Below are 14,449 nucleotides of genomic sequence, written 5' to 3'. Positions count from 1 at the left end.
GAAAATATGCAAGCACAAGCAGCGTATTAAAAACAGTATCAACGTTAACATTGAATCATTGAAACAATTCGAGTATGCAGCAATACATGAGTATATTTAGTAGAGGTGATTGACTTCCAAGACGAATAATGCACGACAACCCAGTGACGATATAGTAGCAGCAACAACAGCAACAGGAGCAGCCAGAACTCATTCGATGGAACATCCAGAATACACAAGAATTGGAATATTCAGCTTTAAGTACAATAATTTTGTTTTTCTTTTCTTGTAAATTGTGAATATAAAACAATTATGATGATTTTTGGACATGAATTATGGTCAATTCCGATAAAATATTGGATTTATAAGGTACTACAGAATTTTAAAGAGTATATAAGTGATTAAATAAAACAAACTTTCCAAGAAGTAATATCATTGACTTATTTTTTTTTTGGTAAACACTTAGAAGCACGAAAAAAAAAAGATTTTTCTTGTTTTAATTAAAGAAAGTAATTAGAAAAATTCATTAAAAAAACAATCTGATTCTGAGGTAAATTATATAAAAGTGAAGTTAAATATTTCATTTTATTAATAAATTTGGTTTTCTTTTGTCGATTCGCAATCTATCACATTTCTTACTGCAATAATTGGAATGAGTTGTATTATAAAAAAAGAAAAAATATGGCAACTTCTATTGATTATTATTTAAAAACTTTCAATGAGATTAAACATCAGTTAATAAAAATTCAAGATAGTTTCGAATCTCCAGTTCAATTGATTATTGAAGAATGTCCATCCTTCAATTCTTTGCCTATAGTTCATGTTAGTGATTTAATTTTGACTGTTGAAAAATGGGATCATAGAATGAAGAATTTTGGAAATTGTCCAAATGAATTTATAGAGATAGATTTAGTGAGAGTAATGGAAGATGGCAAAATAAATTTGTCTGAATTGTTCAAAAACCTTCAAATGAAAGCAACATATTTTGGAATTCATACTATAGTTTGGCCTTTGAGTGATGAAATTTTTTTATATGTGACTGTCCAAGAAATGATTTTAGAAGGAAAACAGATTTTGAAAGATTTGAAGATAAAAATAACGAATAAACCGACGATTTTGTACGACAAGGTAGACCAAATTCAGTTGATTAAAGATTGCCACATTAATTTAAAAACACAGAAACATAACGCTTATGAGAGAGTATTTAGGACATTGAAATATGGAAGACAAGTGTTTTGGAAAAATCTTTGTGCAGACATAGTGAGAGTTATCGTCAATTGTGCAATTTGTAATTTTAAACGAACAAGAACTTTTTATAGTAGACAAATTCGAGACAGTTCAATCAATGATAATGCAAATCAACGTCCTTACAGTTCCCATAATCATGAAGAAATAAAAAGCTCAGTACAAAGTGGAGAGGAAAAGTTGAGTAAAAGTAAAAAGATACATCGTTATATCAAATGCAATCAATCCAATGAATCTTTTAAATTAACACAATTAAATCAATGATTTTTGCCATGCAACTTATTTCACAATTAATTTTAACTAAATAATAAATTTTGACCACTTGATCAAATTGTGTACGACATTATCGACAGCTTGATAACAATAGTATAGAAAAGTGCAATGGTTGTCATTCTTCAAAATATTTATGTAATTTTAGTACTCTGACAAATAAATAATGAACGTTTTGATAAATGAACTCATTAGGCTCAGTTGCCTTAAGAACTGTGAACTTCAGATATTCATGCCAAGACCATGATTATCAATGTATAGCCTTTGCCGTAGCCCTTAGATTCACCTCAAAATTAATGGATCCAGTTAATCGTGATCAATTTTAATTTGTTAACATGTACCTAAGATCCTGTTAGGTTTAAATCTTGCAGTGTGTGCACAACACTGTCAAATTTTAATTGTAACCCACACGATTAATTAATCATTTTCACGTGTGTTGTTTGATTTATGTATAGGGCATTCAACCAATGTTTGTAATAATTTCATAATTGTCCCAAGTTATGACTGTTAGGTCAAACATTTTATTATTATTGAGGAGGTGAACATTTATTATATGAAGAATTCGAATTCAAATTTTAACGGCATAAACATTTAGTCATTACTACTTTTCTGGTATAATATTAATTGTTAAAGATACATTGACTAAGGTCAATGTCTATCGTGGTTCGAGTAAGAGGCCAGACAATAAATAAATTAATAGACAGGTTGAGTCTATTCCCAAGTTAGGCTGATATAAAGTAGAAAAATTGTTGAGTTCATGTTTAATTATGTCAATTCATTGAGTGTAGTTCATCAATTGAGTATATCAAGAAGAAGAGATATTTGAATTTGACACATGCAAGGAGTAATTAACCTTAATTAGTGTCATTTATTTCACTTTTTGAATTTGAATTTCTTTTGATTATTACACTCAGTGATTAAAAATACATATGTTATGATAAACTAAGAAGCAGTAGCTATTTTAGAGCAAAACCATCCATTAAAAAAAAAGTTTATTAAAAGTAAGCTCATTTAAATTTGAAAAAGAAGATTTATTACGATAAAACAAATAAAAAAAAAAACAGAATGAAGACAACAATGAAAAAAAAAACAAATGCACCTTTCGAAAATTAAGCAACGAATAGATTATTCAGTATTTTTTTGACAATTTTTTTTTGTCCCCTAATTCAAAGTAAAATTCTTTTAAAGATTGTAAAGTGGCGAAATGTCAAAACTTTTCCTAAAACAAAAGAAGAATTGACTTTTACTCCAACACCAAAAATAAAAAAAAGCTTTCGATTTAGTTTCAATTGATACTATTGGACCTTTTCCAACGTCCAATCGTGGTTGTTACAATTATAAAAATATGCTGTTACAATTATATGTGACTTAACTAAGTATCAAGTTACTGTTCTCACAATAGATCATAAAGCAAATACTATAGCTAAAGCTATATTTGAGAATTTTATTCTTATCTGTGGACCAAAGCAAATATTGACTGATCGAGGTACAAAATATTTGAATTGAGGAATCGTGTACATTTTTGAAAATTCCTCATAACACGTCAGCTGCATATCGTCATAGAACGTTAGGTACAGTAGAAAGGTCACACATAACTTTTAATGAGTATATTCGATCGTACATCAGTGACAGTAAAACTGATTGGGATCATTGGTTATCATATTTTACGTATTGTTATAACACAACTCCATCCACCGCTATTAACAATTATTGCCCATTTCAATTAATTTTTGGAATTTTACCTCAAAATTATGAATTTTTGAATTCAGTTACAGTTGACCCAGTTTACAACATAGAATCATATCACAAAGAAACCAAATACAGATTACAAATTGCAAATCAATTCGCTCAGAAATTTTTGAAAAGATCTAAAGAGAAACGGAAAGTAATTTATGATGAAAATTGTAAACCACAATCATTATTGCCTAATGATTTGGTATTGATTGAAGTAAATGAAAGACACAAATATAAAGTTAAGTCAATTAAAGAACCAAACATAACGATAGTCGATGACAAATGAGAAGAAAATTTGATTCATAAAGACAAAGTTAAAAAATTTGATACTTATTTTCATTATAGATTTTCTTAGTTAAGCAGTTAACTGGACTTATTGTCATTCTCCGAACTTGTTTTAATTTTAGGATAGGCGTCCGGGAGGTTAACCTAGTTTTAAAACTATTTTTGTTTTGTTTTTTTTAAGTAGAATTTGGTTAAAGGTCGAGACAATTTAAGTGTTATATGAATATCACACTTTTTGTGAAAAGAGGAATAGCTAGTCGAAGTGAATGCGTGAATATTCATAATATTTTTTTTTTTCTTTTGTCGTGTGATCCCTTATATCACACTTCTTGAGGGGAATGATGTAAAGGAATTATTTCTCAATCATTAATTAATTCAAATAATTCTTGAAGATCTCATACTACTTAATTTTGAGATAACGCCTTTAAATAGATTATCATTATAGTAGCAAGTTAGGCGATTAAAGATGATGCAACAAGAATTTTGTATACCATTGTCGATTGCATTATATTTTCAATATTCGTTAAATAACCGCCAAATGCTTGCGGGAGTATTTCTACTCAAGAAAGTCTTTTGATTTATGAGAAATTCAAAATACATTGACTATATGGAAAATGTATGATTGAACTAGTACAAGAGAAAGACCTCTTAGAGAGAAAAACAATTAAGAAATTCCGAAGATGAAAATCTTGGTTTTTTATGAATAAGCGCATATGGGAAAACAATAAAATTTAATGGGTTTTTTACGACTTGCTATACCTTCAATGTTAAATTCACTATAAGTAAAGGTTTAACGCTAGCTAAGGATTCATTCAGTTTCATTCAGTTTAATTTGTCTTAAGTTGTCTCACCCGACCCGCGACTATTAGAATTAACCATACTAAAAGTGACATTGTGTTTTTGTGTGTAATTGAATTAATTTCTAATAAAGTGTTTGAAAATAAAGAAGTGATTTTTAATATTTCTTCATGGCGATCCTAAGCCAGTACGAATTTCTGGCGTGATTTTTTTCAAAGCGGACTTAGAAAAATTTCAATAATTAAAATAAAACACTTTGAAAAATTTTGTGAAAAATAAAATGTTGTGGACTTAGACGAAATATTAATTTAAAATAACTTGGAAAAATTTGTGAGTTTTATTTTCCATAGAAATATTTTTGTAGCAAAAACCTAAGAAAGGAAAAGTAATCTAGGTGTACTGTAAGTACGCGGCTCTTCGGGGCACTAGACGAAACCGAGTAAAGGTTAAGTTGTAAAATGCATTGATGGAAAATATGTCGAAACAATGAAACATTTGATTAAAAACATTTGTGCAATTAATGAATTACCGAAATTTCCGATACGCAATTTATAAACTAAAAAAAAAAATTGTGTACATATCAACAAAGTGGACTGGAATTTTTATAGAAAATATGCAAGCACAAGCAGCGTATTAAAAACAGTATCAACGTTAACATTGAATCATTGAAACAATTCGAGTATGCAGCAATACATGAGTATATTTAGTAGAGGTGATTGACTTCCAAGACGAATAATGCACGACAACCCAGTGACGATATAGTAGCAGCAACAACAGCAACAGGAGCAGCCAGAACTCATTCGATGGAACATCCAGAATACACAAGAATTGGAATATTCAGCTTTAAGTACAATAATTTTGTTTTTCTTTTCTTGTAAATTGTGAATATAAAACAATTATGATGATTTTTGGACATGAATTATGGTCAATTCCGATAAAATATTGGATTTATAAGGTACTACAGAATTTTAAAGAGTATATAAGTGATTAAATAAAACAAACTTTCCAAGAAGTAATATCATTGACTTATTTTTTTTTGGTAAACACTTAGAAGCACGAAAAAAAAAAGATTTTTCTTGTTTTAATTAAAGAAAGTAATTAGAAAAATTCATTAAAAAAACAATCTGATTCTGAGGTAAATTATATAAAAGTGAAGTTAAATATTTCATTTTATTAATAAATTTGGTTTTCTTTTGTCGATTCGCAATCTATCACATTTCTTACTGCAATAATTGGAATGAGTTGTATTATAAAAAAAGAAAAAATATGGCAACTTCTATTGATTATTATTTAAAAACTTTCAATGAGATTAAACATCAGTTAATAAAAATTCAAGATAGTTTCGAATCTCCAGTTCAATTGATTATTGAAGAATGTCCATCCTTCAATTCTTTGCCTATAGTTCATGTTAGTGATTTAATTTTGACTGTTGAAAAATGGGATCATAGAATGAAGAATTTTGGAAATTGTCCAAATGAATTTATAGAGATAGATTTAGTGAGAGTAATGGAAGATGGCAAAATAAATTTGTCTGAATTGTTCAAAAACCTTCAAATGAAAGCAACATATTTTGGAATTCATACTATAGTTTGGCCTTTGAGTGATGAAATTTTTTTATATGTGACTGTCCAAGAAATGATTTTAGAAGGAAAACAGATTTTGAAAGATTTGAAGATAAAAATAACGAATAAACCGACGATTTTGTACGACAAGGTAGACCAAATTCAGTTGATTAAAGATTGCCACATTAATTTAAAAACACAGAAACATAACGCTTATGAGAGAGTATTTAGGACATTGAAATATGGAAGACAAGTGTTTTGGAAAAATCTTTGTGCAGACATAGTGAGAGTTATCGTCAATTGTGCAATTTGTAATTTTAAACGAACAAGAACTTTTTATAGTAGACAAATTCGAGACAGTTCAATCAATGATAATGCAAATCAACGTCCTTACAGTTCCCATAATCATGAAGAAATAAAAAGCTCAGTACAAAGTGGAGAGGAAAAGTTGAGTAAAAGTAAAAAGATACATCGTTATATCAAATGCAATCAATCCAATGAATCTTTTAAATTAACACAATTAAATCAATGATTTTTGCCATGCAACTTATTTCACAATTAATTTTAACTAAATAATAAATTTTGACCACTTGATCAAATTGTGTACGACATTATCGACAGCTTGATAACAATAGTATAGAAAAGTGCAATGGTTGTCATTCTTCAAAATATTTATGTAATTTTAGTACTCTGACAAATAAATAATGAACGTTTTGATAAATGAACTCATTAGGCTCAGTTGCCTTAAGAACTGTGAACTTCAGATATTCATGCCAAGACCATGATTATCAATGTATAGCCTTTGCCGTAGCCCTTAGATTCACCTCAAAATTAATGGATCCAGTTAATCGTGATCAATTTTAATTTGTTAACATGTACCTAAGATCCTGTTAGGTTTAAATCTTGCAGTGTGTGCACAACACTGTCAAATTTTAATTGTAACCCACACGATTAATTAATCATTTTCACGTGTGTTGTTTGATTTATGTATAGGGCATTCAACCAATGTTTGTAATAATTTCATAATTGTCCCAAGTTATGACTGTTAGGTCAAACATTTTATTATTATTGAGGAGGTGAACATTTATTATATGAAGAATTCGAATTCAAATTTTAACGGCATAAACATTTAGTCATTACTACTTTTCTGGTATAATATTAATTGTTAAAGATACATTGACTAAGGTCAATGTCTATCGTGGTTCGAGTAAGAGGCCAGACAATAAATAAATTAATAGACAGGTTGAGTCTATTCCCAAGTTAGGCTGATATAAAGTAGAAAAATTGTTGAGTTCATGTTTAATTATGTCAATTCATTGAGTGTAGTTCATCAATTGAGTATATCAAGAAGAAGAGATATTTGAATTTGACACATGCAAGGAGTAATTAACCTTAATTAGTGTCATTTATTTCACTTTTTGAATTTGAATTTCTTTTGATTATTACACTCAGTGATTAAAAATACATATGTTATGATAAACTAAGAAGCAGTAGCTATTTTAGAGCAAAACCATCCATTAAAAAAAAAGTTTATTAAAAGTAAGCTCATTTAAATTTGAAAAAGAAGATTTATTACGATAAAACAAATAAAAAAAAAACAGAATGAAGACAACAATGAAAAAAAAACAAATGCACCTTTCGAAAATTAAGCAACGAATAGATTATTCAGTATTTTTTTGACAATTTTTTTTTGTCCCCTAATTCAAAGTAAAATTCTTTTAAAGATTGTAAAGTGGCGAAATGTCAAAACTTTTCCTAAAACAAAAGAAGAATTGACTTTTACTCCAACACCAAAAATAAAAAAAAGCTTTCGATTTAGTTTCAATTGATACTATTGGACCTTTTCCAACGTCCAATCGTGGTTGTTACAATTATAAAAATATGCTGTTACAATTATATGTGACTTAACTAAGTATCAAGTTACTATTCTCACAATAGATCATAAAGCAAATACTATAGCTAAAGCTATATTTGAGAATTTTATTCTTATCTGTGGACCAAAGCAAATATTGACTGATCGAGGTACAAAATATTTGAATTGAGGAATCGTGTACATTTTTGAAAATTCCTCATAACACGTCAGCTGCATATCGTCATAGAACGTTAGGTACAGTAGAAAGGTCACACATAACTTTTAATGAGTATATTCGATCGTACCATCAGTGACAGTAAAACTGATTGGGATCATTGGTTATCATATTTTACGTATTGTTATAACACAACTCCATCCACCGCTATTAACAATTATTGCCCATTTCAATTAATTTTTGGAATTTTTACCTCAAAATTATGAATTTTTGAATTCAGTTACAGTTGACCCCAGTTTACAACATAGAATCATATCACAAAGAAACCAAATACAGATTACAAATTGCAAATCAATTCGCTCAGAAATTTTTGAAAAGATCTAAAGAGAAACGGAAAGTAATTTATGATGAAAATTGTAAACCACAATCATTATTGCCTAATGATTTGGTATTGATTGAAGTAAATGAAAGACACAAATATAAAGTTAAGTCAATTAAAGAACCAAACATAACGATAGTCGATGACAAATGAGAAGAAAATTTGATTCATAAAGACAAAGTTAAAAAATTTGATACTTATTTTCATTATAGATTTTCTTAGTTAAGCAGTTAACTGGACTTATTGTCATTCTCCGAACTTGTTTTAATTTTAGGATAGGCGTCCGGGAGGTTAACCTAGTTTTAAAACTATTTTTGTTTTGTTTTTTTTAAGTAGAATTTGGTTAAAGGTCGAGACAATTTAAGTGTTATATGAATATCACACTTTTTGTGAAAGAGGAATAGCTAGTCGAAGTGAATGCGTGAATATTCATAATATTTTTTTTTTTCTTTTGTCGTGTGATCCCTTATATCACACTTCTTGAGGGGAATGATGTAAAGGAATTATTTCTCATCATTAATTAATTCAATAATTCTTGAAGATCTCATACTACTTAATTTTGAGATAACGCCTTTAAATAGATTATCATTATAGTAGCAAGTTAGGCGATTAAAGATGATGCAACAAGAATTTTGTATACCATTGTCGATTGCATTATATTTTCAATATTCGTTAAATAACCGCCAAATGCTTGCGGGAGTATTTCTACTCAAGAAAGTCTTTTGATTTATGAGAAATTCAAAATACATTGACTATATGGAAAATGTATGATTGAACTAGTACAAGAGAAAGACCTCTTAGAGAGAAAAACAATTAAGAAATTCCGAAGATGAAAATCTTGGTTTTTTATGAATAAGCGCATATGGGAAAACAATAAAATTTAATGGGTTTTTTACGACTTGCTATACCTTCAATGTTAAATTCACTATAAGTAAAGGTTTAACGCTACTAAGGATTCATTCAGTTTCATTCAGTTTAATTTGTCTTAAGTTGTCTCACCCGACCCGCGACTATTAGAATTAACCATACTAAAGTGACATTGTGTTTTTGTTGTAATTGAATTAATTTCTAATAAAGTGTTTGAAAATAAAGAAGTGATTTTTAATATTTATTCATTGGCGATCCCTAAGCCAGTAGGAATTTCTGGCGTGATTTTTTCAACGCGGACTTTAGAAAATTTCAATAATTAAAAATAAAACACTTTGAAAAATTTTGTGAAAAATAAAATGTTGTGGACTTAAGCAAATATTAATTTAAAATATACTTGGAAAAATTTGTGAGTTTTATTTTCCATAGAAATATTTTTTGTAAGCAAAAAACCTAAAGAAAGGAAAAGTAATCTAGGTGTACTGTAAGTACGCGCTCTTCGGGACCAGACAACCGAGTAAAGGTTAAGTTGTAAAATGCATTGATGGAAAATATGTCGAAACAATGAACATTTGATTAAAAACATTTGTGGCAATTAAATTGAATTACCGAAATTCCGATACGCAATTTATAAACTAAAAAAAATAATTGTGTACATATCAACAAAGTGGACTGGAATTTTTATAGAAAATATGCAAGCACAAGCACGTATTAAAAAACATATCAATCGTTAACATTGAATCATTGAACAATTCGAGTATGCAGGCAATACATGAGTATATTTAGTAGAGGTGATTGACTTCCAAGACGAATAATGCACGACAACCCAGTGACGATATAGTAGCAGCAACAAACAGCAACAGGAGCAGCCAGAACTCATTCGATGGAACATCCAGAATACACAAGAATTGGAATATTCAGCTTTAAGTACAATAATTTGTTTTTTTCTTTTCTTGTAAATTGTGAATATAAAACAATTATGATGATTTTTGGACATGAATTATGGTCAATTCCGATAAAATATTGGATTATAATGGTACTAGAAATTTTAAAGAGTATATAAGTGTTAAATAAACAAACTTTCCAAGAAGTAATATCATTGATTATTTTTTTTTGGTAACAACACTTAGAAGCGGCGAAAAAAAAAAAGATTTTTCTTGTTTTAATTAAAGAAAAGTAATTAGAAAAATTCATTAAAAAAAACAATCTGATTCTGAGGTAAATTATATAAAAGTGAAGTTAAATATTTCATTTTATTAATAAATTGGTTTTTTCTTTTGTCGATCGCAATCTATCACATTTCTTACTGCAAATAATTGGAATGAGTTGATTATAAAAAAAAGAAAAAATATGGCAACTTCTATTGATTATTATTTAAAAAACTTTCAATGAGATTAAACATCAGTTAATAAATTCAGATAGTTTCGGAATCTCCAGTTACATGATTATTGAAGAATGTCCATCCTTCAATTCTTTGCCTATAGTTCATGTTATGATTTAATTTTGACTGTTGAAAAATGGATCATAGAATGAAGAATTTTGGAAATTGTCCAAATGAATTTATAAGATAGATTTAGTGTGAGTAATGGAAGATGGCAAAATAAATTTGTCTGAATTGTTCAAAAAACCTTCAATGAAAGCAACATATTTTGGAATTCATACTATAAGTTTGCCTTTGAGTGATGAAATTTTTTTATATGTGACTGTCGAAGAAATGATTTTAGAAGGAAAACAGATTTTGAAAGATTTGAAGATAAAAATAACGAATAAACCGACCCGATTTTGTACGACAAGGTAGACCAAATTCAGTTGATTAAAGATTGCCACATTAATTTAAAATAAAAACACAGAAACATAACGCTTATGAGAGAGTATTATAGGACATTGAAATATGGAAGCAAAGTGTTTTGGAAAAATCTTTGTGCAGACATTGAGAAGTTATCGTCAATTGTGCAATTTGTAATTTTAACAGAACAAGAACTTTTATAGTAGACACAAATTCGAGACAGTCAATCAATGATAATGCGAAATTCAACGTCCTTACAGTTCCCATAATCATGAAGAAATAAAAAGCTCAGTATAACAAAGTGGAGAGGAAAAGTTGAGTAAAAGTAAAAAGATACATCGTTATATCAAATGCAATCAATCCAATGAATCTTTTAAATTAACACAATTATAATCAATGATTTTTGCCATTGCAACTTATTTCACAATTAATTTATAACTAAATAAATAATTTGACCACTTAATCAATTGTGTACGACATTATCGACAGCTTGATAACAATAGTATAGAAAAGTGCAATGTTGTCATTCTTCAAAATATTTATTGTAATTTTAGTAGCTCTGACAAATAAATAATGAACGTTTTGATAAATGAACTCATTAGGCTCAGTTGCCTTAAGACTGTGAACTTCGAGATATTCATGCCAAGACATGATTATCAATGTATAAGCCTTTGCCGTAGCCTAGATTCCAGCTTTACTCACCTCAAATTAATGGATCCAGTTAATTCGTGATCAATTTTAATTTGTTAACATGTACCTAAGATCTGTTAGGTTTAAAATCTTGCAGTGTGTGCACAACACTGTCAAATTTTAATTGTAACCCACACGATTAATTAATCATTTCACGTGTGTTGTTTGATTTATGTATAGGGCATTCAACAATGTTGTAAATAATTTCATAATTGTTCCCAAGTTATGACTGTTAGGTTCAAACATTTTATTATTATTGAGGAGGTGACATTTATTATATGAAGAATTCGAATTCAAATTTTAACGGCATAAACATTTAGTCATTACTACTTTCTGGTATATATATTAATTGTTAAAGATACATTGACTAAGGTCAATGTCTATCGTTGGTTCGATAGAGGGCAGACAATAAATAATTAATAGACAGGTTGAGTCTATTCCCAAGTTAGGCTGATATAAAGTAGAAAAATTGTTGAGTTCATGTTTAATTATGTCATATCATTGAGTGTAGTTCATCATTGAGTATATCAAGAAGAAGAGATATTTGAATTTGACACATGCAAGAGTAATTAACCTTATATATGTCGATTTATTTCACTTTTTGAATTTGAATTTCTTTTGATTATTACACTCAGTGATTAAAATACATATGTTATGATAAACTAAGAAGCAGTAGCTATTTTAAGCAAAACCATCCATTAAAAAAAAAGTTTATTAAAAGTAAGCTCATTTAAATTTGAAAAGAAGATTTATTACGATAAACAAATAAAAAAAAACAGAAATGAAACAACAATGAAAAAAAAACAAATGCACCTTTCGAAAATTAAGCAACGAATAGATTATTCAGTATTTTTTTGACAATTTTTTTTTGTCCCCTAATTCAAAGTAAAATTCTTTTAAAGATTGTAAGTGGCGAATGTCAAAACTTTTCCTAAAACAAAAGAAGAATTGACTTTTACTTGCCAACACCAAAAATAAAAAAAGCTTTCGATTTAGTTTCAATTGATACTATGTGACCTTTCCAACGTCCAATCGTGTTGTTACAATTAAAAAATATGCTGTTACAATTATATGTGACTTAACTAAGTATCAAGTTACTATTCTCAACAATAGATCTATAAAGCAAATACTATAGCTAAAGCTATATTTTGAGAATTTTATTCTTATCTGTGGACGCAAAAGACAAATATTGACTGATCGAGGTACAAAATATATTTGAATTGAGGAATCGTGTACATTTTTGAAAATTCCTCATAAACGTCAGCTGCATATCGTCATAGAACGTTAGTTACAGTAGAAAGGTCACACATAACTTTAATGAGTATATTCGATCGGTACATCAGTGCAGTAAAACTGATTGGGATCATTGTTATCATATTTTACGTATTGTTATAACACAACTCCATCCACCGCTATTAACAATTATTGCCCATTTCAATTAATTTTGTGGAATTTTACCTCAAAATTAATGAATTTTTGAATTCAGTTACAGTTGACCCAGTTTACAACATAGAATCATATCACAAAGAACCAAATAACAGATTACAAATGCAAATCAATTCGCTCAGAAATTTTGAAAAGATTCTAAAGAGAAACGGAAAGTAATTTAGATGAAAATTGTAAACCACAATCATTATTGCCTAATGATTTGGTATTGATTGAAGTAAAATGAAAGACACAAATATAAAGTTAAGTCAATTAAAGAACCAAACATAACGATAGTCGATGACAAATGAGAAAGAAATTTGATTCATAAAGACAAAGTTAAAATTTGATACTTATTTTCATTATAGATTTTCTTAGTTAAGTAAAGTTAACTGGACTTATTGTACATTCAAACTTGTTTTAATTTTAGGATAGGCGTCCGGGAGGTTAACCTAGTTTTAAACCTATTTTTGTTTTTTTTTTTTAAGTAGAAATTTGGTTAAAGGTCGACAATTTAAGTGTTATATGAAATCACACTTTTTGTGAAAAGAGGAATAGCTAGTCAGTGAATGCCGTGAATATCATAATATTTTTTTTTTTCTTTTGCTCGTGTGATCCCTTATATCAACTTCTTGAGGGGAATGATGTAAAGGAATTATTTCTCAATCATTAATTAATTCAATAACTTCTTGAAGATCTCATACTACTTAATTTTGAGATAACGCCTTTAAATAGATTATCAATTATAGTAGCAATTAGGCGATTAAAGATGATGCAACAAGAATTTTGTATACATATGTCGATTGCATTATATTTTCAATATTCGTTAAATAACCGCCAAATCTTGCCGGCATATTTCTACTCAAGAAAGTCTTTTGATTTATGAGAAATTCAAAATACATTGACTATAGGAAAATTATGATTGAACTAGTACAAAGAAAGACTCTATAGAGAGAAAAACAATTAAGAAATTCCGAAGATGAAAATCTTGGTTTTTTATGAATAAGCGCATATGCGGAAAAACAATAAAATTAATGGGTGTTTTTAGCGACTTGCTATACCTTCAATGTTAAATTCACTATAAGTAAGGTTTAACGCTAGCTAAGGATTCATTTCAGTTTCATTCAGTTTAATTTTGTCTTAAGTTGTCTCACTCCGACCCGCGACTATTAGAATTAACCATACTAAAAAAGTGACATTGTGTTTTGTCGTGTAATTGAATTAATTTCTAAATAAAGTGTTTGAAAATAAAGAAGATGATTTTTAATATATATTTCAGCCTATGGGCAATGAAATTCACACGCACTACAATTGAAATGCGAAGTTACAACGCGTTCGAATTCTTCTGGCAGACAATCAATGGTTTACTAATACTATGAACTGATTGAAGCAAACAACAGAC

Source organism: Bradysia coprophila, unplaced genomic scaffold, assembly GCF_014529535.1.
Source record: "Bradysia coprophila strain Holo2 unplaced genomic scaffold, BU_Bcop_v1 contig_200, whole genome shotgun sequence".
Lineage (NCBI taxonomy): Eukaryota > Metazoa > Arthropoda > Insecta > Diptera > Sciaridae > Bradysia > Bradysia coprophila.
This window is presented reverse-complemented; position numbering follows the sequence as displayed.